This window comes from Pipra filicauda, unplaced genomic scaffold, assembly GCF_003945595.2.
Source record: "Pipra filicauda isolate LSUMZ 115617 unplaced genomic scaffold, ASM394559v2 scaffold106_size2291244_pilon, whole genome shotgun sequence".
Lineage (NCBI taxonomy): Eukaryota > Metazoa > Chordata > Aves > Passeriformes > Pipridae > Pipra > Pipra filicauda.
Genome location: NW_024103507.1, coordinates 381160 through 402291, shown reverse-complemented (window position 1 = coordinate 402291; position 21132 = coordinate 381160). Strand labels below are relative to the sequence as shown.

The 21132-nt window shown below is 36.0% G+C and overlaps 1 protein-coding gene across 2 annotated transcripts in view; it reads left to right on the top strand.

Moving 5' to 3' along the window:
• Positions 1-21132, top strand: part of NT5DC1 (5'-nucleotidase domain containing 1) — a 133726-nt gene that overhangs the window by 34891 nt on the left and 77703 nt on the right. The gene's annotated exons all lie outside the window — the stretch shown is intronic.

The window sequence follows — 21132 nt, the reverse complement described above, 5'->3', positions numbered from 1 at the left end:
TAAGGAAAACTAGTTTCACAGTCTTTACTTTTTATTATTAAAAATGTACTATTTAATTTATTAAAAGCTGTTTGATCTACAAAAACTGATGTTGAAAATTCTCTGTATTAACACTCAATTACTATGAATTCAAATGAAATCTTCAGAAGAAAAAAAAAAAGCCAGGAATACAAATGTTTCATATGTGTCCTTTATAGTACTGTAATTTAAAGCATGATCACTTTTTATCTCTATGTTCTCTCTCTCCTTACTGGTAACTGCATCCCTCTGAGATCCTCTTGCCAAATAGTTTCTAAGAGTAAGAAACTAGTGCTTTGGAAAAGTTTAAACTCACAACTAAACGAGCTTCAGGTTTACCATTTCTTCCCAACGGGATTTCTTCTCTTCTTCATCTCAGTCATTTATGAAGTTTACATTTGGAGAACCTTTTAAAGATGAGTATCACAATGCTCCTGGCTCTTTTTGAAGAACAGTGTTTTTTCCTTTTGAAGTATAAAAACCAGCAACAAAGTTGACAAAAACTGTTTTTTTTAAATTCTGTTTTCCCAAGCTTTGGCATTTGTTTTTGCTAGTCTAGTACAGAAAATGTTTATTCTGAATTTCAGTTACTGTCTTATTAAATACAAGGACTTATAAAAGCTTTCTGTATTCTCTGTTTTGAAGTTGATTGGACTGTTAGTTTTGTATCCTCCTGTATCTCAAAATAATCTGTAGAGGACTATAAAAATGGTTAGGAATATCAATACATCTTTTGGAGTGCATCCCCAAGGGATGCTTTCTTAAACTCGTTGATCATTACAACATGTAGGTACAGAGAGACAGTTTTAAAACACTGCACATGTGTGTAGGTGATCCCTCTTTGGCTTTGTTTCTCAAAGTAATCAGAATATAACTACTAGATAGACTTTTTTTTGTTATTTTTGTGGCTTTTTTAATTTTTTCCCCCTGCTCTTTTTTTTCCTCCTAGATATTGTGGTTATACAATGTATATATGTATATGTGTGTGTGTATGGCCACTGCTGTTTTAATGGCAGTAGCTAAAATGATAAGTACAGATATATCATACATCAGTGTGCTCAGTTACTACTGTCAACTTTTAGTTTACTTAGAAATAGCCCACAGGTCCAGTGCTATCCAAAGAGATTTGGCTTTGCAACCTACCTACTGTGCACTGTGAACTCATGGTGCTCGTGTGCAGTAAACACGACACTTTCAGTGCAGATCCTTTCTTACAGGCCTTGACATTACTGTGTGATACAGTCATCTGGAAGTCTGATTTGTCAGACAGGATCTGTAATTCAGAAAATTAGGGATATGTTTTACCTCCCCTTCCAGTCATGAAGGAGCCAGTGCCGAGGGTCACAGTACAGCACAATGGGTGTCACTCCAAGGGCAGGAGTCTTGGCTACTTAGCAATAAATGGTAGAAGCAGAAGAGAAATGAAAGAGAAAATTGACTCTATTTTGATCAGGTTATGAGAAGGTAAGAAAAGAGAATTTTTAGCCCCATATTCATAAAAATAAACCCACTGTATAGGTGTTATTAATTTTCTCTAAGCATTGAAATTCTTCTGAAAAAAAAGTGAGGATTATTTTCTAGCGGAAACTATAACACTGAAAGGCTATTGCAAAGAGTGCTGTCTCACATCAGTAAAACTGATTCATTTAGAAGCTGCTGCCTTGTTAGGCACTACACTCTTTGACTTAAGTTTTGTAGGTGCTTGAAGTACTCACAAAATTACATCCATTTAGGCAGTGAGACATTGAAGCCCATGACCCAGATAGCCTCAATCCTAAATGATGGAGTCAGGTTCATGCTCTGAATGCCACTTCTATAGAGGCAACAAACTGTTGTCCTTAAATGAGGCTGGAGATAAGATTTCAGATGCCTTTCTCCAGTGACTGACTGATGTATTCTGACACTAAATATACTGTCAGTCAGAAATCCATTCTTAAGTATCTCATTGTGTCCATTATTTATGTACTTATTGTATGTATTAATATTGAGTACTGAATGCTCTGTAATGCCTGCATCTCTCTTTGCATCTGGACGTTAGTGTCTGCTGAATATAAATGGCATCCACTTCCTGTAGGTAGAACCAGCCAAAAGGACTAAATCATGCCAAGTGCTGTCCACATGTTAGTCAAACTTTCCTCAGAAGCTGTTATTAACTACCTTCATTGATGGAGGATAATGAGATCATATAGCTGACCACATTTGTATTATAGTTCATATTTAAAACAGGCAGTGAAAGCTAGAGGGGCTAATTTTATTCTTTTGGACTTCAGCATTATGTTGGGTAGGAGTTTTGTAGTTTTGGCATTTTTAGTAGAATATAATTAATATTAAAATAATACATTTTAAGAATATCCCTCTTTCCCTTTACTCCTAATGCAGCTAACTTTTTTCTCAGCTTGTCAGTTCTTGAAAGTTGCTTTCCAAAGTTTGCAAATGTCAAACCATAAGGAAACAACAAAGGAAACCTGTTTTGCATTCAGGCTATCCTCTTTCCAAGAGCACATCGGGAAGTGTTTTCACTCCCTTTAGAGCTGCAGGATTTCTTCTCCTGAAGACTCTCTGGGCTGGTGGAAGTGGGTGTATAGGGAGAAAATAGTTATCTTTTAACTAGAAATGTGAACACTGCACATTTCACACATCAAACATGCAAGCAATGCATTTAGAATTGAAGGCTTATCTCTGTCTTTCCGTGATTCGTTCTATGCACTTCCTTCTAATTTCATAGAATCATAGAAACATAGAATCAGCCGTGTTGGAAAAGACCTCTGAGATCAAGTCCAACCCTTGATCCAACACCACCACAGTTACTAGACCATGGCACTAAGTGCCACATCCAGTCTCATCCTTTAGCTTTGCTGTCTGCTTCTCTGTGTATTTGATGCTTCCTCATAGTATTTAATGTGTTCTATCTATACCATTCAACATGGCATGGCTGGGAGAATTTGTTGCTGCTCTTTATATCATCTCTTAGTACTCATACATTATCAAACAGGGGTTCCGTGGAGCCAAGCAACATAAATAGGATGATAGTCCTTTTTTGAAAAATGAGACTCAGACAGAAAAGGAAATACATTTTTGAAACCGGCTAGAATAGAGGCTTTAGGGAGCAAAAAAATGCTGCACTGTATAGTATATTCTTGCTGCAAAGTGTCTGACAATGTTCACATAGAATCACTGCTTTCAAATGGAAAAATTTCACTAGAACATAGCTGAAATCATAATTTACATCTTTTCAATACCACTATATACGAAACTTGATATTTAGTATCAGACCACCAAAGATGCTGATCTGTCTATTGACTCACTGTAAAATGTATTCCTCTAAAAATGCAACCTGAGACAAAAATCAGCAATCCTGAAACTTCTGAGAGAATCATCACCTACTCTTGGTGAAGACTTTGGATTTTCTAATTTTGTTATTATAATTTCTGTCATCCTGTCCGAGAGCAGAATTTTCAATCTGTCCCATCATAAATAGCATATTTTTCATTCAGCAGAACTGAAGATCATCTGAGTTTGAGCGCTAGCCTGGATATACTGAATAAAAAATAAGTTTTAAATTTCCCATTCATTTTGCATGTATGCATGCAAAATGAAAAACCTGCTTCTTGGTTCTTAGCTACGAGAAGCTGCAGAGTGAGTCAGGCTGGTGATGAAATGTTTCTGCTGTGCTGACAGCCCAAGAATGCTGTCTGCTCAATCAGGTCAGCTTTGGAATTCATTTGGTACTTGTCTTTGCTTATGTCTGTGAACTTGAAAGGAACTTCTTCCAGCAGGAAACAAATATGGATATTGTTTCAAGTTTCTTCTTGTAGTTGCTCAGTCACTTGTTTTCTTCAAATTTATTTAAACTCTGTGAGACTGAAGAGTCTTCTTTCTGTCTCAGAAATCACTACCAGGTTTCTCAATAATTCTCTGGATCCTTGACATGTGTCTACAGCTTATTCTCCCTTGAGCAAAACATAATTTTAAATATTTTCAGTGACTAAAGCCAAACTGGGTCATTACAATAATTCATTCCGACTGTCATAATACAAGCCAAAGAAGCTTGCCCAGTAGCTTCTGTTTCTGCCCTAAGTATATCTTTAATGACATACCATCCTAGCCTTTATTTAGCTGTGAGTTACTATGGTTGCTTCAAAAACTGCTTCTGATCCTGAGGAGCAGAATTCCTACTTCACACCACATAGAGCTCCCTTTGTTATCACGTCTTTCAAATATTGGAGTTTCTTTTCCTTAGTTTTATTTTTTTGGTTTTTAATTTTTTTCTGCATTAGAATATTGTGCAGTACCATTTTAATATGCATGGAGCTGTATGAACTTGTTTTGATTTGAGAGAATCTAAGCATTAGGAACTATCATAGATGGCTACTTCAGACACACAGTATCTCCTATATTTCCAAAGGAGCTTGATTTTTCTTAGTTTCATATTTTGAGAACACTTACTTTCTCTCTCATGCTGCTTTAAAAATTAGTTCAATGGTTCTATTTTCATCTTTCTTTTTGTCTTGATCAATTTTGTATCCTGTTATCTTCCCGCTTGTTTGGATGTGATATGTATTCTGTCTTTTGAATACAACACATATGTTCCTATGAATATATATTTAGGCAGACTAACTGGATAACAGACTTGCACAAATAAAGTTTAAAAATACGCTTTTTTATATAAGACATCTTTTGTATATATGGAGATGAAAAGTTATCTAGCGTCAACTTATTTTCAGTATTTGATTCCAACACCATTTTCATGTCATACATAAAATCAGAAATTAAGTTTTAATTACAAAATATTAATTAGTTTTGGAAAGTAGTGTAAAAAATAACCCAGGCAAAATGATGACATTGCATAGAAACTCTATAACCATTTTTTTCTAATCTCTTAATTAAGCTAGTTCCTGACTTAAAAATTCAACTTTTATGCTAATTGACACCTGTAAAGTATATAAAGTTATGGCAAAGCTTTGTAAAAATTCTATTTAATATATTTCTCTGCAAATTTGAAAGAAAGGGAAGCATTTTTTCCTTATCAAAGGAGGAACATTCCTTGAACTATTCTCAAGACTTTACCCTTAGGTGCATCAAAATCTTTGCTTTTTCAAGTATCTTTAATTTCCTGTTTTCCAAAATAGTTTTAAATACTGTAATCATCTTTTGAAAAATATTAATTAATGCTTTTATGTCTATAGCTCAGTTAACTTGTATGTTATGCATTAGAACAGCATCCATCTCCTTTGGAAATTATGGGGACCAGAATGACAGAATGTACTGTTCACCAGAGCAAATGTCTAGACTGGTCCCCTGCATCTGTAAGTAGAGTCTGTTGGATCCTAACTTTGTCCATATTGACAAAAGTCCTGCCCTTGACAAAGGTTTTCTTTTGGGATAGTCTGTTAAATTAATCTGAAGTGTATCTTTCAAGCTGGAAGATGACTTTAAACAGGAAAGGCTAAAGTAGAAATAAGGTTGTGACAGCAAATATGAATCAACAAAGGAATGCTGTGAAGCCTGGCAGGACCAGAGCCTACATGACCTACGTGAAGCACTTCAGAGTGTTTCTGTTGACAGATGCATGACTGAACTTGCATCTGGCAAGTCCTGCTGAGAGACAGCGAAGCAGCTCCTTTCTTTTGACCAGAAGAGTGGATATAAAACCCTTTCCATGACTTTCCAAATGTACACAAATAAATTTGAGATGCCAGTTTCTATTTGAGTCCATGGTAGCAGGTTGTACTTTTCCTCTGACTGTCATTTATTAACTCTTCACAAGTGCTACATTACATCTTCCATTGCTAATGTCTAGTTGACCTGTGAATTTTGTTGTACTTCTGTTGGAGTTGTTTGGAGGTTGTCTTTTCTCTAGTAGCTGCAGCTTTACAAAAAGATGCTCATCAGCATATTTCAAGCCTCTGGCCAGCTACACAAAGCAAATTCTGCTTTTTTATATTTGATCCTCTGAGCACATTGGACATATCTATACAGCTGGCACCAGACTCTTGCAATCCTGCAGAAGCCAGCCAGATGGGAAGCAGGCCTTGACTGGAAGCTATGTGATTGTCCTAGAGTGGTGCAGCACAATACATGTATTAGCGAGGGGACATCCATGCTAATGCAGCCTTGTGTGCAGCCAGCCCAGGGTGTAAGCAGAGTCTGTTTGCACCTGCAGTGTCCAACAGATTGTGTAGAACTGCCAGTTCTGGTCACCTAAAAATAAATTTTCAAATTACAGCAAAAAGTAGTTGTACCATTGCAGAATACAAGGACAGTGGAAAAAGAATGCTGCTGAAAAGGGAAAAGAAGTTTTTCTTTTACACCAAACTATTCCATCAAAATGCCAGAGCACACAAAACTAGGATTTGGCAGGAGCCTGTTCCACGCAGCAGTTCTCTGTTGGATGCGATGAGGAAAGTGGCTTTGGAGCTGGATGAGTGAGGAGGCTGGAAATCCTATTGTGTGTGCTTATGATTTTGAACAGAAGTTCTTCCTTCTGAACTGCAAAATATGGTTGTTCGGTATATGGTCAGGTTTGTAACAAATATGCATAACCAATTATGTAGTATACTATGAAGGAGTGCATCCAGAGGGAACAGCTTTGGTGTCTGTTACAGTGCGTTCCTAGAACTTCTCTTGGTATTGAGTGATTTTAAAGAAAGCAAAAGATAAATCCTTCCACACCCATTGGAAAAGCAGATATTTTTCCTTTTAGCAGGGAACATCTGTTGTAGTTAAACTTATATATTAAATACTTTTTTTCTAAGAAATCAGAGCTACTGCAGTTTTTACAAACTATAAAGAGATTACAAGAGTTCTTATGTAATAAAGGTCCCCTTCTATATAGAAAATAAATGCTTCCTTTGTATCAAGAGAAATTTTACCTTAACCCCATATGTTAAGGTAACATGAAGTTGCTGTATCCTTAATCTCTGAGTCACATAAATTTAAAGAAAAAAAAAGAGAGAGAGAGAAAAAAACATAACAACAACAAAATAAGACCCCACAGCCTCATTCCCACAAAGAACTCTAGAGCTGTTGTCTTTCCTCATTTTAAACAGATGTAGTTTGGGTTAGTATTCTGGAAATGTAGATATATCAAAAGCCCAGCTTTACACAGTACACAATGTGAAAAGCTCAATATTTGTGTGACATTAGGTAGTATTAGTCTTTGTCTCCTAAAAAGGCTAGTCCAGATAATAGTATAAGAGCCACCTTCTTTAGCTCAAACGCTGACTCATGCTTTTAATTACTGATTCAGCTGAACAAGTTCTGCTTACAGCACACAAACAGCCTCATGGAATTGCACAGACTGCTCACATGGTTCAGAAAACAATTATCTTTTTGACTAATATGATGGTGCACTTTTTTTTCCCTCCATGAAGAAGGTCAAGAGTCACAGGAGACAGTTTAATTTATCTTCAAAAGATGTTTGGTGATCTACTGATACAAGAAAAAATTGGGGGCTGATTTATGGCAGGAGGAGCCTCTAAACATGGGTTAGGAGTACTGTCTGCTATATCAAACAGAGATATTTTAAAAGACAAATTTTGGGATTCAGAATTGAATTTTATGAGGATTAGGTAAAGAATAAACCAAAGCTAATTGATCCTGAAGGCTTTTTTACTTTTTCTAGCGGTTGCAATTAAATACACAGGCATGGTTATGTATAAAAAAACATGGAGGATCAGAAAATACTGTAAATGTGCCTTGTTGGATGACCAGTGACAACTTTGATACTTTTGACATTTACTACGGCTAGGGGTTTTATACTAGCTCAGCTTAATTCAGTGGAGTTTAGATTTGCCCAAAGTAGGTATTGATTAAAAAAGAAAAAAAAATGAAGTGTCCAAATTGTTTAATACTGCTACAACTAAATACCAAGTTCAATCTATAAATTTCTGGTTCATCTATGCATAATTTTCACCCTGTCATGGATTAGTTAAAGCTTCCAAATTAGCCTAAAGGAAATGTGAAACACTGATTTACAGTGCTTCTGATGCAATGGTAGAAACGAGCTGTAGTTATATGCAAGATTTGGTTGGTTTTGTGTGAATGGAGATAAAATTGATATGATTGATGAAGTGAATTGTTGAAAAATGTCATTATATTCCTCAGTAACTAAATTCCCTCTGTCTCCCACAAATGGAAAGAAGTCTCAATAATACTCAAGAATGTTTTAAAAATCTGAGTTTCTTTTTAAAAAGTACTTTTTGTTTAATAATACTTTTGTTGAAAAACTTCAATATGTTTTTCCATGAAACCCTTTTTCTTCTAAATACTGTTGTGAAAGGCTGGGAATTTTGTGGCTTAGTTTCACATTCTCCATTTTCTTTTAGTAAAACCAGATTAAATTTTGCACATATGTATGGATGTGTATGCGTATTTATAGTGAGAGAGAGAAAAGAGGGCAACGTTCAACCTGGAAAAGGTGACAGAAGACTAAGAAATATTTTCCCATCACTAATTTAGCCATTCCAACTTATGGTCAACTAGTAAATTTTTCTTTCCAAACTGGCCTTTGCTAATTAAACACAACATATTTACTTTGGCTGCAGGACCTTTAGGCAGACATGGTATGAGAGGCAGACAGTGCCAAGTCAGTTGAAAGGTCTATTAAAACATTTGAAAGTGGCCACGGAGGAACAATGCTACTTATTTATTTGAACTTTAAGTATTAAAATATGGAAGTTCTTTCTGTGGTAGTAGAGAATGCAATATAACATTGGCAGATGGCTGTTGATTATTTGTAGACTTAAAAGAAATCATTACCTTCTTCTCTTTTATAGATCTATTTTGTTTATTTTGCAGTTAAAGAAAGAGTAAAATTCATATTACCACTGAGGATGGAGAAAATGTTGACATTATTAACAGTGGTTTGAGTTTAGCCTAGGAAGATACTGGTTTTTCTGAAGCTGGAATGCAGTTGTTTTTCTTTTGTTTGCCTGAGGACTGAGTCCACAAATTATTACAGGTCGACTGATCTGCAAATAGCTTTTAATTTATAATTCTTAATGCATAAATTGGTGTTTTTTTCATTGAATTTTGAGTTTCCACTTAAATTTTAAAAAATGATGGGATGAAATACAGAAAAGAATGATTTCCAGAAGGCGCCTTATAAAAAGAAACAAGGCATTGTGTCTAAAACTGAATAACAAGGTTGCCCTCTTTATCCTTTCTTTGCACATTTTTGTCACCATTATGTACCTTTCACCTCTTGTTAATCTTTTTTCCTTCTGGTTTTCCTAATTTTGTTCAGATTATAATTTCTATTATCAGCAACATAATTTATTATAGCCTTTTCCTAAAGTCTACATTTGCTTTTCTGATTTCCTATATAATATATATAATGTATATAATATTTCTATATGGTATCGCATAATTACATATGTAATTACTGCGTTGTCTGTTTGTGTATGCTGAAGTTAAAAATGGAAACAAAGCCTATCTCTTGTGATCCATTTGGCTATGTAGAACTAAATAAAAGTAGCACCTTGTTGGATTTGTTTGTTGAGCACTTTTATGTTTGCCCCTACCTTCCATTTGTTTTAATTGTCAAAGGTTTATGTGCAGTGGACAAGAGACATTATATTTTGATGAAAGCAGAGGCATTAACCCTTTTCCAGAACTGGAAGAGAAATGTGGTTGTGAGAGATATGAAATTTTGCTTTACATTGGTTCATCATAACAATAAAATGTCTCTGCTTGACTTTTTGAACACCTTATATCCAATTCCCTATTTTAATAGGACTCAGGAGCTGCACAAAAGTATATAGTGAACCAAGATCTCCATGGTTGATAAGGGTTTTTTGCTTGTGGCAACACACCCTTGACATCATGTCAAAGTAGCTTCAGCACTGTCCAGTAGCATTCATATATTCATATTCAACATACAAATTATTCCTTATATTCCTTTGCATTATGCTTCCTCATTATAGTAACAGAAATGAGCAGAGAAGACCTGTTCATACACAGGTCAGCACAGGAGACAAACACAGGGTTTATCTTCCTGTCTCCAGACTAGAAATCTCTCTTAAAGGAAAAACTGTTTGTAAAGAACAAAAATAATGCATACTTGAGTGCTAAAAGTATTCTAATATTTCTATTTAAAACCAAAGGTGTCTCTGAGCAATTCCCACAGACATGACATTATGACTACCTTTAATAACTCAACCTACAATTTCTTATGTGTTTTACTACAAGAGCTTAAGTGTTCAGTCTAGCACAGAAAAGGTCATCTACATGGGACAAGAGAGACTGTATAGAGAAAATTTGTTTTTATTTTTAATTATGCCTATTTTTTTGAGTTGTACTAGCCTAGCCCCTAGCAAAGGGGGCTCGCTGTTTAAATTGTAGTAGTATAATTTGTTTCACAAAAAAAGATATTTAATAAGAAAAAAACAGAAGCCAAAGGAGCTAATATCTTCAGCATATGTGGCATTTGCAAGTTACTTTCCACATTTTAAAAGTGTTCCATCTCTTTTTCTTTGTAATATAATGCTGCTTCCTAACTTAATAAGTTTTGAGATAATCTTTGGCCTAAACATTACTGAAATAAACCTAAGAAAACTGTAACACTAAGACATATTTGAAAAAGTTAACCTTAACATCTAAAATACCAAGAGGAGAGCTTTCTTCCAGTTTTGACATCTGTCTCTTATTTTTTTAGCAACAGCTTTAAGTAGTTTCACACGTTACATAACATTTTTATCGAGTTCATGTTTTTATACCTCCTAAATTGTATCCCCAGCATCTCTGCAAGATATGTTCTTCTTTCTTACTCGATAACCCTATTTTTTTTCACCCCAAAAGTGTCATAACCATTGGAATGGTTTGTGTACGTTGCCATGAACTTGGAGGTTCATGTTTTATGTGTAATATGTGCTACTGTGGTATGTTAATTCAAAGTAATTTGGAGGCAGGATAAGCCACCAGCATGTGGATAAAGTCCAAATCACAGAAATGATTGTCATGCACCTGTTTCTGTGCTTTACCTCTGGGACATACCATGTTTTGATTACCTTGCATCAAAACAGAAGTATGTGTTTATGTACTTAGTAGTCTATGGTAAATGTGAAATTATGATCATAATTATTTAGAGTCTTTATCTGTATGGGCTAAGCCAGAGTTTTATAGCTGAGCCCATCTAGTGCACTGCTTGCCCAAAAAGATCAGCTTCTCTGCCCTAGCTCTGTCCTCTACTCACCCTTCTGTGCTCTCCTAATTTCCTTCCACCATATGTGGCTATTGGCAGGTTTTTCTGGGATCTGCTTTAACTGAGATAGCTAAAACTAATCAAACCTATTTACTGGTTTAGTTTTCTTCCGTTTTAGAAAATTGAAAGAGTGTTACAGGGTTGTTTCATCAGCACTGGGTTGAAAGAGTGAGCAGAGGAGGAGCAGGTCCATAAATCACTTAGCATGTTCCATAGCCCATATTTTTAATTCAGGTCTTTGACTCTAGCCATGAAGCCTTTTTTTTTTTAAACCTGCACCTTATATACGAAACTGAGCCATTTGTTTTCTTATGTAGTTAGAAGTAAACTGAAATCCTGAAAATGAGCTGTGTAGCAATTTATCTTTTATAACTTTAAAAGGTTGTTTATATCAGTGCACTCTAGATATTTGAGATCCTTTTGGATTACTTAATAGTTTGAGGCATCTGGAGTTAAAATGTGATGTTCTGCACGAAATCAAACCAGTCTGGGTTCAGATTTATGACGGTCAGTTAGCTTCAAGCTGTTCCATACTGGAAAACAAGACTGGACAGAAGCGTATGTTGTAGGAAGGGGTCCAGTGCTTGGCTGGTCCAGTTTCTCTTTCCCCCGTACAACCATGACTACCTACAGCCACCACAGTAGCATCTGAGCAAAGCAGACCACAGTGTAGACGTGCAGAAGTCTGGGATGTGATCATGTTCCTGCCCATGCCTACAGGTTCATCAGAAGTACTTGCAGGCAGCTGCAGGTGGACCACGCTGGTGGGTTCCACTGGATGCAGCCACACAGCAACCGAGTAGCACTGAGGCTGAACTTCTCGTGTGTGGCTCCTGCTTCAGCAGGGGAGTAGGACAAGCTGTACCCTTATCCCGCGCTAATGACTGCTAACAACAGAGACGGTCTGTGCTGTTCCAAGGGAAATGGAATGCGGTCACTCTATGGAACTGTTTGCCATATAATAAACATTATAGAAGGAGGGTAAAAATGGAGCATAAAAGTTATAGAAAGAAAATTTTTAGCTACTGGCAATAGCTGAGAGTAGAAGGAAGCATGTGGCATCAGGAGAGTGTGCAAGAGGAAAAGAGGGCAAAGGGGAAAGCTGAAAATGAATTCCCATTGTTCAAACAGGATAACACCATACCCCAGCAACAGGGGAAGGTCAACATCTGTGTATTCACTGTTTTAGTCTGTATTTAAAACAATGATAGCTATAGATGGTACTACAAAGAACCTGTCAGAATGCAGTGAGGTACTTTGTCAAGCAAATGTCCCTGCAGCCCAGTGTGCTGACTTACAGTAGCCCTGAGCAGATGCTTGGGGTAGAGGAGGAACAGGGTAGACATCCTAAAAGATGAAAAGGTCAAAAGGCTGTTCAAATGGTCATTTCCTGTTTGAATACTTAAAGATGACGATACTTCTGTGTCTAAGTACACCTATCACCTTTCTATTTCCTTATAAAAATTTAGTTTCTTACTGTGTCTTGATTTTGTTAGGAAGAAAAGCTTTAAAGACAATTTTTAGATAATAAATATTGTCTCCTCTGAGCATTTTCCGTGTCTTAGATTTTGAACATAAGGACACTTTTTCTATAAGAAAAGCAAACCAGCTTAACTTCAGTATTGTATCTTTTCTGTGGCACCTTTTTGAAAGGAATCTGATACTTGGGTAACTGAAGTGCTAATACTCTAATAAGGATTTAATAATCTTATTTTAGTTATGTAGATTATACCTAGACAACCTTGACCTAAGGGCTTGTTGTTTCCTTCCTTGCTCGATATAAGAGCACCTGCCAATTGCTGTGTGTTATATTTGCACATATACTGCCATCTGCAGAGTGGCCTAACAGAGGATTATGATGCTTCTTAATACCACCCATCTGGGTGGCTGTCCTAAAAATAACCAGATAATGCTACTCAAGGTAATGCCTCAAGCATAGTGACTGCAACCACTGCCTACTGTACTTCCTTATAAACACCAAGCTATTATCTAAAATACAAGTGAGTCACATTATGCTCATTTTGGTTCTGACTGCTTAAGGGTTGATCATGGCATGCAGTTGTGCTCTCTGTGGCCTGTTCTGTCATTAAAAGAATCCGATACGTACAGCCTTTTTCTTTTCACCTATTTGCCACATTACGAGGGATGACAACCTCTATTATTCAGAGAATCTTTGTATCCTTTGATGCTGGGGTAGGGAACTGTGAGCAGTGGCACTTCTGAAACATTACCCCCCCAAAATTACTACCTAGTTATATCCTGAGACTTAATTAGATTATGTTCTAATGGATCATTTAGTACAGGTTTAAAGGTTGTCTTTGCAAAAGGCAGATGTTCTTAGTTTAAGATCTAGATGTTTCCCCTAGCATTACTTTTTTCCTTGGTGTAAATTGCTGATTAGAGTTCTTTGGGTTTGATTTTTTGATACTACTTTCTTCTGAAGCAAGTATCTACAGTCCATGTAAGTATTAGGTGTTAGAGAAAGATAAGTACTGAGCTAAAAGATAACCTGAGTATGATTTAGCCAAATTCTTGTTCCTTGGTTTCATATTCAGAAGTTATTTTCAGTAGATTTATTCTTTATCTGAATTGTGTGGTATTTGTCTTTTTCCATGTTTCATCAAAAATATTTGGTGATCTTATCATTGCTGGGGTTGAGTTGTCTCCTAGATACCACTGCCACAATCTACATGGCTGATTTTTCCATGGAAGACCTTAAGTGTGATTTCATATTTATTCTTGACCGAACTCTGTTCACTGATTTATTTCTTTCTTTAATGTAAAGTTAAATTTCATAACATCACCATTGCTGGGCCAATATGTGTGTGTGGTACCCATGGTGATGCAGTCCAGAGATAAGAGTAGAGGACTGTATCATGGCTGATGTGGACCAGCCATGCCACCCAGACCGCAAGGGAGCAGATAATACTGCAAGCTGTAAATATAAGGTACCACTGTAGTATTTGCTACTGGAATTATTTTTCCTTTCTATAACAATTTTCCAGGCTATGGTCAGTTTTTCAGTAATGTCACTTCTCCTACCCCTACAAAGCACACAAAATGTACACCAGTGAAAGGAATGTTTAAAATTACATTTTGTCATTCAAGGGGAATAGTATTTATAAAAGGTTGGGAAGTAACCTTTCCCAGAACTGTGTAGTGAATGAACATTAGTGGACTATTTAGAATGAAAATGAAATGTTTGGGAAGAGTAATTAAGCTTTTGCAAGCTATGGGGGACAGCAAGACAGCGAGTGCTTTAAGATTATTAAAAGTGTAAGAAAAATCACTGATCAGTCAGTGAGGAAAGCAATCACAGAATCATTTAGATTATCTGAATTGGTTTAGTAAGCATCTCCTCTCTCAAATAATTAACAATTAATTACAACCTTAATCTATTTTAAATTAGGCAAAGTAAGACAAATTTCTTAAACTTTTCATAATCTTGGGGCAGAATCACGAAATAGACTTACGCTTTGAACTTGACCCAGAAAGTTATTTAATGCAAAAATAAATAGCTCTAATTCTGTTTCTTGGAAAGTATTAAAAATGAAAATTCGTCACTTGATGTGATTGGTAATAAATAATAAACTTGTCTATGAGGAACTGAATGTGGGACGTTGATAAGTGATTTTTAACTGAAAGATATGGCCAAGTCCACTGGAAAATGGTAGTAACAAGGAAAAGGCTAGAGATCTGCTTGCAGAAAGGCACTAAGTTTGAAGAGAAGCTATAAAAAAATACATGGGCACCAGATAGCAAGCACTTCAATGAAAAATTGTCATGTAAAAATGATGTCCAAAGCCAAAAAATATTTGATAGAATATGTTAATTCTAATCTAGAATGATGTTAATTTGGTGGTTCCTAAACGCAGTTCCGTATAAGGTTAATTTTATTATGTCAATCCATTCCGTAAATGTATTAGTAAACTCTATTTTGTTATATCCTCATATAATAGCTTGAAATAAATTGAGAGCATAGCTTGAAGTTGTAATGCACTGTAAATAAGTCAAGTCCTGGCAGAATAGAAAGATAAGTGAAAATCTGAAGTTTTGACTTGTGTGCCCTCATACATTTTGGAGATCCTTTAGGCTGCAAATGAAAAATATGCTGAGTCTTTAAAAATTGTTTTCAGTAACTGACTGAAAAATAAAGAGGAAAATAAATCTCAATCAGCAATGTCTGTGTTTAGGAGAAACAATGTTGTCTAGTACATCTCTCTCTCACTCCATCTTATATTATTAAGGATATTCTCCTTTGATTTTTATCACAGTGTAATTTAGGTCACAGTTTTTAAAATGCATACTATTTTTCCTCCAAGCTGCTTTTAAATGTCAGAATTATCAATTTACCTGGCAAGCCATGCTAAACTCTTTTTACCAAACACAGTATTAAGCCTTTGATTTTAGGAAGTCTGTGTGCTGCATCATAGAGGGATTTCTGGCACATCCGTTTTAAAAGGAAGAGTGGTCTCTTTGTAACAGCGGCCTAGGTCTTCTGCCCAAATAAAAAATTTGATGTTACATTTGAAAATGTGTTTGGCTGCTTTATATGCAAATATGTGTTAAAAAGTAAGTGGTTTTAAATTATTAATGTATTGGAAGACATGCTATTGAAAGACAATACCAATTTAGGCATAAAGGAAGGACATTTTCTTTGGAGTGCTGTCCAACTTTCTCTGTTTTTAATACTGCTCACATTGGTATGGTCTTTGAGGATAAGCATGGGAGTAGGTTTCACAGTCAGTGCACAGATCTTTGCAGGTGATGACTACCTTCAGCAGACCTCCTGGATACTCCACCTCACAGTTGAAGAGTTCCTAAGAACATGCTGGGATGCAGGATGACCTGATTGAGCAGATCTCTTTAAAGAGGTGGTGAGCCACTACAGAACTTGTATTATCAATATGACTGGAAATGCCTGGATAAAAGACTATTATTTGGCTTTTCTGAAACACAAATATTAATATTCAGTCTTGAGCCCTGAATCAACCCAAGTAAGGTTAGGGACATGCCTGACTTTAGAAGTGTTGATCACTTTCTAAAACTGTCTTCGTATTTTCATATTGTTATACGGAAGTGGAAACACCAAAAGCAATGAGCATACTGAGCAATATTGAATAATTCCAGTGTCACAAGCTACAAGACTAGCCTGGTGAAAGGTGGGGTTTGATATGTGCAGATTTCAGGTGCAGTGTGGAGTTGAAAGGAGTGGATCAGGAAAAGAATAATTTTGGGAGGGGACTTGGGTGCCACAAGCTTCCGTGGGACAGAATTTGACAGTAGCACCTCAGGGGAGTGTGCAGACTTGACATTAGGAAACGTTTCTTTACCAAGAATTTAGTCAAGTACTGGAATGAGCTTCCTAAAGAGGTGGTCAGTGTCCCAAATCTGTCAGTTTTTAAGAGGCGTATGGACAATGCCCTTAATAACATGCTTTAATTTCTGTTCAGATCTGAAATGATAAAGCAGTTGGACTAGATGTTCACTGTAAGTCCCTTCCAGCTGAACTAGTGTAGTGTAGTCTAGTCTATTCTCTTCTATTCCAAAAGAATTGGAAAATAATTGGATGTAGAAGGGGGAAAGCAAGAGGTTTTGGGAGAGCATTAGGAGGGTGGAACTTTCGGAGGCAAAGTATTGGCACCCTGGGATAGGGAAGATTAGATCTGGGAGGAACTGGGACAAACGAAGTAAAGGCAGACATTTTAGAGGAGAGGAAGAAGACTGGAGAGATGAGAGGCTCTGCAGCAAAATGGACCCTGAGTCAACATCAGCTTCTACTGCAAGCAGCCATTTCCCTCTCCTAGACAAATGCATGGATTTGAAACATATTTGCCCTGACTTTTTGCCTTCATAAAGCCTTCATAAAGTTTCAAATTTCAGGGACTTAATTTCTTCAAACAAACACACAACAGCATTAAGATTCTAATTTTCCTTAAATTGCAAAGTTAACAAACAAACCTAGTATTCGTATTCTGTCCTTGATTGTCTGCCTCCCCACTCCTCCTATGTAGAAAGTCTGCAGAGCATAATTGAGAGCTGTAGCTGTGACAGCTTTTATGCTTTTACAGATGTGTTTTGGGGCATGTTGAGTTATCTCTGTCCTGGTGTGTAACTTCCTGCACAAGGCTAAGATATATCTGAGAACCTCTGATAACGAAGCCATAGTAGAACTGAGTTAAATGTGTTTAAGTAAATACACTAGAGATATAGTATGTATACTATACATATATATAATATATAATAATAATAATATTATATATATATATACAGTAAAAAATGAATCATCTTCAAGGTGATTAGGTGTGAAGTACACTTGTTAATATTGAGCAAGCTAATGAGTTCTTTTGAATTATCATCATGAATTATTTAATTTCAGGTATGAAGAAGGTGTTTGGCAGATAAGCTCATACTTGCACTTTAAGATATGAGCTGTAAGATAAGGCACAGAAGTTGTATTGGTGGCTTCCTACACCAAATCTGGGCTCTCCCTTCTTAATGTATAACAAAGTAACTCTCTGATGAGAGGATTGTTCACTTTATTGAGATGAGTACTTGAAAACATTTCAGTTTAATCTAGCTGTGTTCATCGAGTGCAGCTGTAATAGTTGGCATGGTGGGGGTCATCTGGAATCTGCATTCAAAGTTAATTTTTGTCCCTTCAAAAGACAGTTTTCAAATCTTAAACTTTTAAATAAAATAAGGCAAGCACCACACCTGGCTGTTGAGGAGCCTAAGTTCAAAGTAGGATTATGGAGTAAAATTTATTCATTAAACATTACTATGTAGACTGTGAAAAATACCTGAAGCATTTCCTCCCCCTTTGGTGTAAAAATAGACAAATCCTTTAAAAGGAGATCTTGGAAGGTAGGAAAAAAACTTTTAAGCAAGGTATCTTTTCAAATCTTGTTTAAAGGAAAAAAAGTATTCAAGACAGTTTTCAATGCAGCCTCAGTTTTAAAGCTGCTTCCCCCTCCCCCAAAAATGATAATTTTTGTAACATTATTTTTACACTTTTTCATGTAGATACATTTCCAAGAAATTAAAACAAGAAGAGCAGACATCAAAACAGATTAAAGAAAATTAAGTATTTGTTTTCAATCTAATTTTACAGTGCTCTTGTGGAACTCACACATTTTTGTAAAGTTCAAGCAATTTTGCCTGCTGCTATTGTGTTATAAGGCTGCTCTGAAATAATTTAAACTGAAGTCTTTTGAACACACAGGAAATATTCATTGTTAGTAATTTGTTAAGTGATCAGGCCAGTAAAAATATAACATATGATAAATCTGGGAGTCAAGTAGTATTTCTTTCAATTGGCTTAACAAGTAGGACAAAACCCCTATTCAAAGTGCATCCTTTTGGAAATGCGAGTGAATTACGGCAGAAATAGTTTTCTGATTGTGTACATTGCATGAAGGAATATTGAAAACATTTGAAGGCACAGCTAAATCATTCTGCAATTCAAGCACTGAATTTAACATGAGTGGAATATTTAGTGCTGTTTTAACATTTTATATCGTTTCCCAAGACTTGAATGGAATGTCTTTTTCCGACTTGTAATAGTGTTTATTACTCAATTATTCAACACTTGCTAGTATAATCATAAAATATAAGCAAAAATTAGCATATATTGTGAGGCATCTATAATCAACTTTTTTTTAGAAAACACTATGTTAGATTTTTTCCTTTAAAAACACTATTGTTGAGGGAAAGTTGTAGTTGTATATATTTTAATCATCAATCTAGTTTCTTTTCAGTGTCCATCTAGAGGAATTGGTGTTTGTCCTACCTTTCAGTTGAATGAAAGCTGTCCCTCAATAGAGGGAGTGTCTCCTTGCCAGCTGTCACCAAAAATCCCTGCTTTGTTAACTCAGATGTGCTCCTCTTGCAGCAGGCATGATTCACAGGAGTACTCAGCAGACATTTCAAAAGAGTTAGAAGGAGACAGCCCTCTCATTCAAAAAAACCCTTTTTTGGTGGCTTTTGGACTTTTTAACTTATTGAAAAGCTGAGCTGAATCATATGTTGGCTACTGACTGACGGGTCTGCCTTCTGATTCAGTTCCAGGAGAGAATAATTTTTTGTTTCCCAGCAGAAAATGACTCCATAAGAGAGGTGGAAGGGGACTGGGGATTCTTCTTGTTTGACCTCTGTGTTCTTATTTTTCTCTGTTAAAGAGGAGCATGAAATTCACTTGACATGTCTGTCTAATGGGATGGGCTTTTTTGGAGAGTAGAGAACAAATTCCTTGAAGTTCTGTAACCAATAAAAATTGCTTCTTAGGAGAAAATGTTACAGCATTTTCCTGTGTTTGTTGCTCTATTCATATTCTTATAGCAAAATTCAGATTTCAGAAGGGGGAGACAAGCTTCCTGGAAGATCTTACACAAATGCCTTTATGTCTTTCACCCATTTTTCTACTTCTTAATGCAAAGATCAGACAGCAATACCTCTGATTTTTTTCCATATTAAGGAATGAGAGGTGAGTCTAAAGTATCAGTGTTTCCTGGAATTCAAGAGAGCAAGATACTACTGCTGGGTAGTTAATACAGCTTGGATAAGGACAGGATAAACCATCATTCCTTTGCAGTAAAGCATTGCTTCTTCCCCTCTCCCTTCATGTTTTCCTAGTCCCACCGTCTCATGTTAGTTTCTTAGAAATTTCCACCCTTGTTCTGTGCAAGATTTGTCATTTCTTGGGAGACTTCTGTTCCTCAAGGTAGCTAAGAACTGATAAGCTCATTGATTCAGCTGTTGCTGCTTCTCCCCTGGGGGAAGAACTTGCAGACGAGGTCCTCTTCATGCTAAGGAGACTTGGAACAGCTTGCATTGAGTTTCTAGGCAAGAATAATGAATTATGTAATCTTACTGGCACAGCAGCATTATGTGGGAATAGAAAATGCATAGGAAGGATGGAATCTTTGAAGAATTTTACTACCTAAATCTATAATGCAAATTTCAGAAGCATGTATTTTAGATTGTTGCTGAAGTGTAAAACCAGAGCACTTTAACACCAGGAGATAGTTTGTGCCATTATATAAATTTCAAGGACTTATATTATAAAATGATTTTTAGGTGCTGGTGATTGTTATTGCTGCTCATGTTATTACGTGTGAGTGAGACAACTTGTTCTTTGCATTCATGGCAGTAGCCAAACTATTTTCCTGAAACTCCATACAAATAAATTTTTTTAAAAGATAAAGACATTGATCGTGATGCAGCCATCTGGTGTGGAAAATCCTGACTCACTGGTAGAAATTTAGCAGTCACTCAGTTTAGGAGTGAAAATGCCAAACCACCCTAGCTTGTAAGAACGGTGCTTTATCTGCAGATTCATTCTTTTGATGCATTTTGCACAACAAAGGAAATCCTTGAACAAATATTTTTAATCCTGTTTACAGATCTTGTTCTGAATATAAACCAGATCTGGGTTCTTGTCTTAAATTACTTGTCATTGTAATACCTGTAATACTAGAGAAGGCTTCCAAAGTCAAATCATTGATACAAGCTGACTTCATTGCAGTAAATCCTGCATACAGCAAAATGTATTTTAACAATCACAGATACATAACTTCTTAATAAGCTTTTATTTATCTTAAATCAAATCATGTTGTCATAAACATTGTAGTAGTAGCATATTTCATTTCTCAGCCCATACTCTACTTGACATTTAACTACACATTTTCTTTTTTTGCTTTATTTTTTATATATCATTAGATCTCTTGATCAACAGGAAATAGTTCCATAAAACAAACACACACATACCCCCTCCATGTGAAGTCAGTGGCATAAAACACACACACAATCACCGTTCAATTCTAATAGGACATTGTTTCTTTATTCTCAATACCTAGTTACTAACCCTATTATAATGAATTTAATGCCTGTTAGCTTTTTTTCTGTAAGAG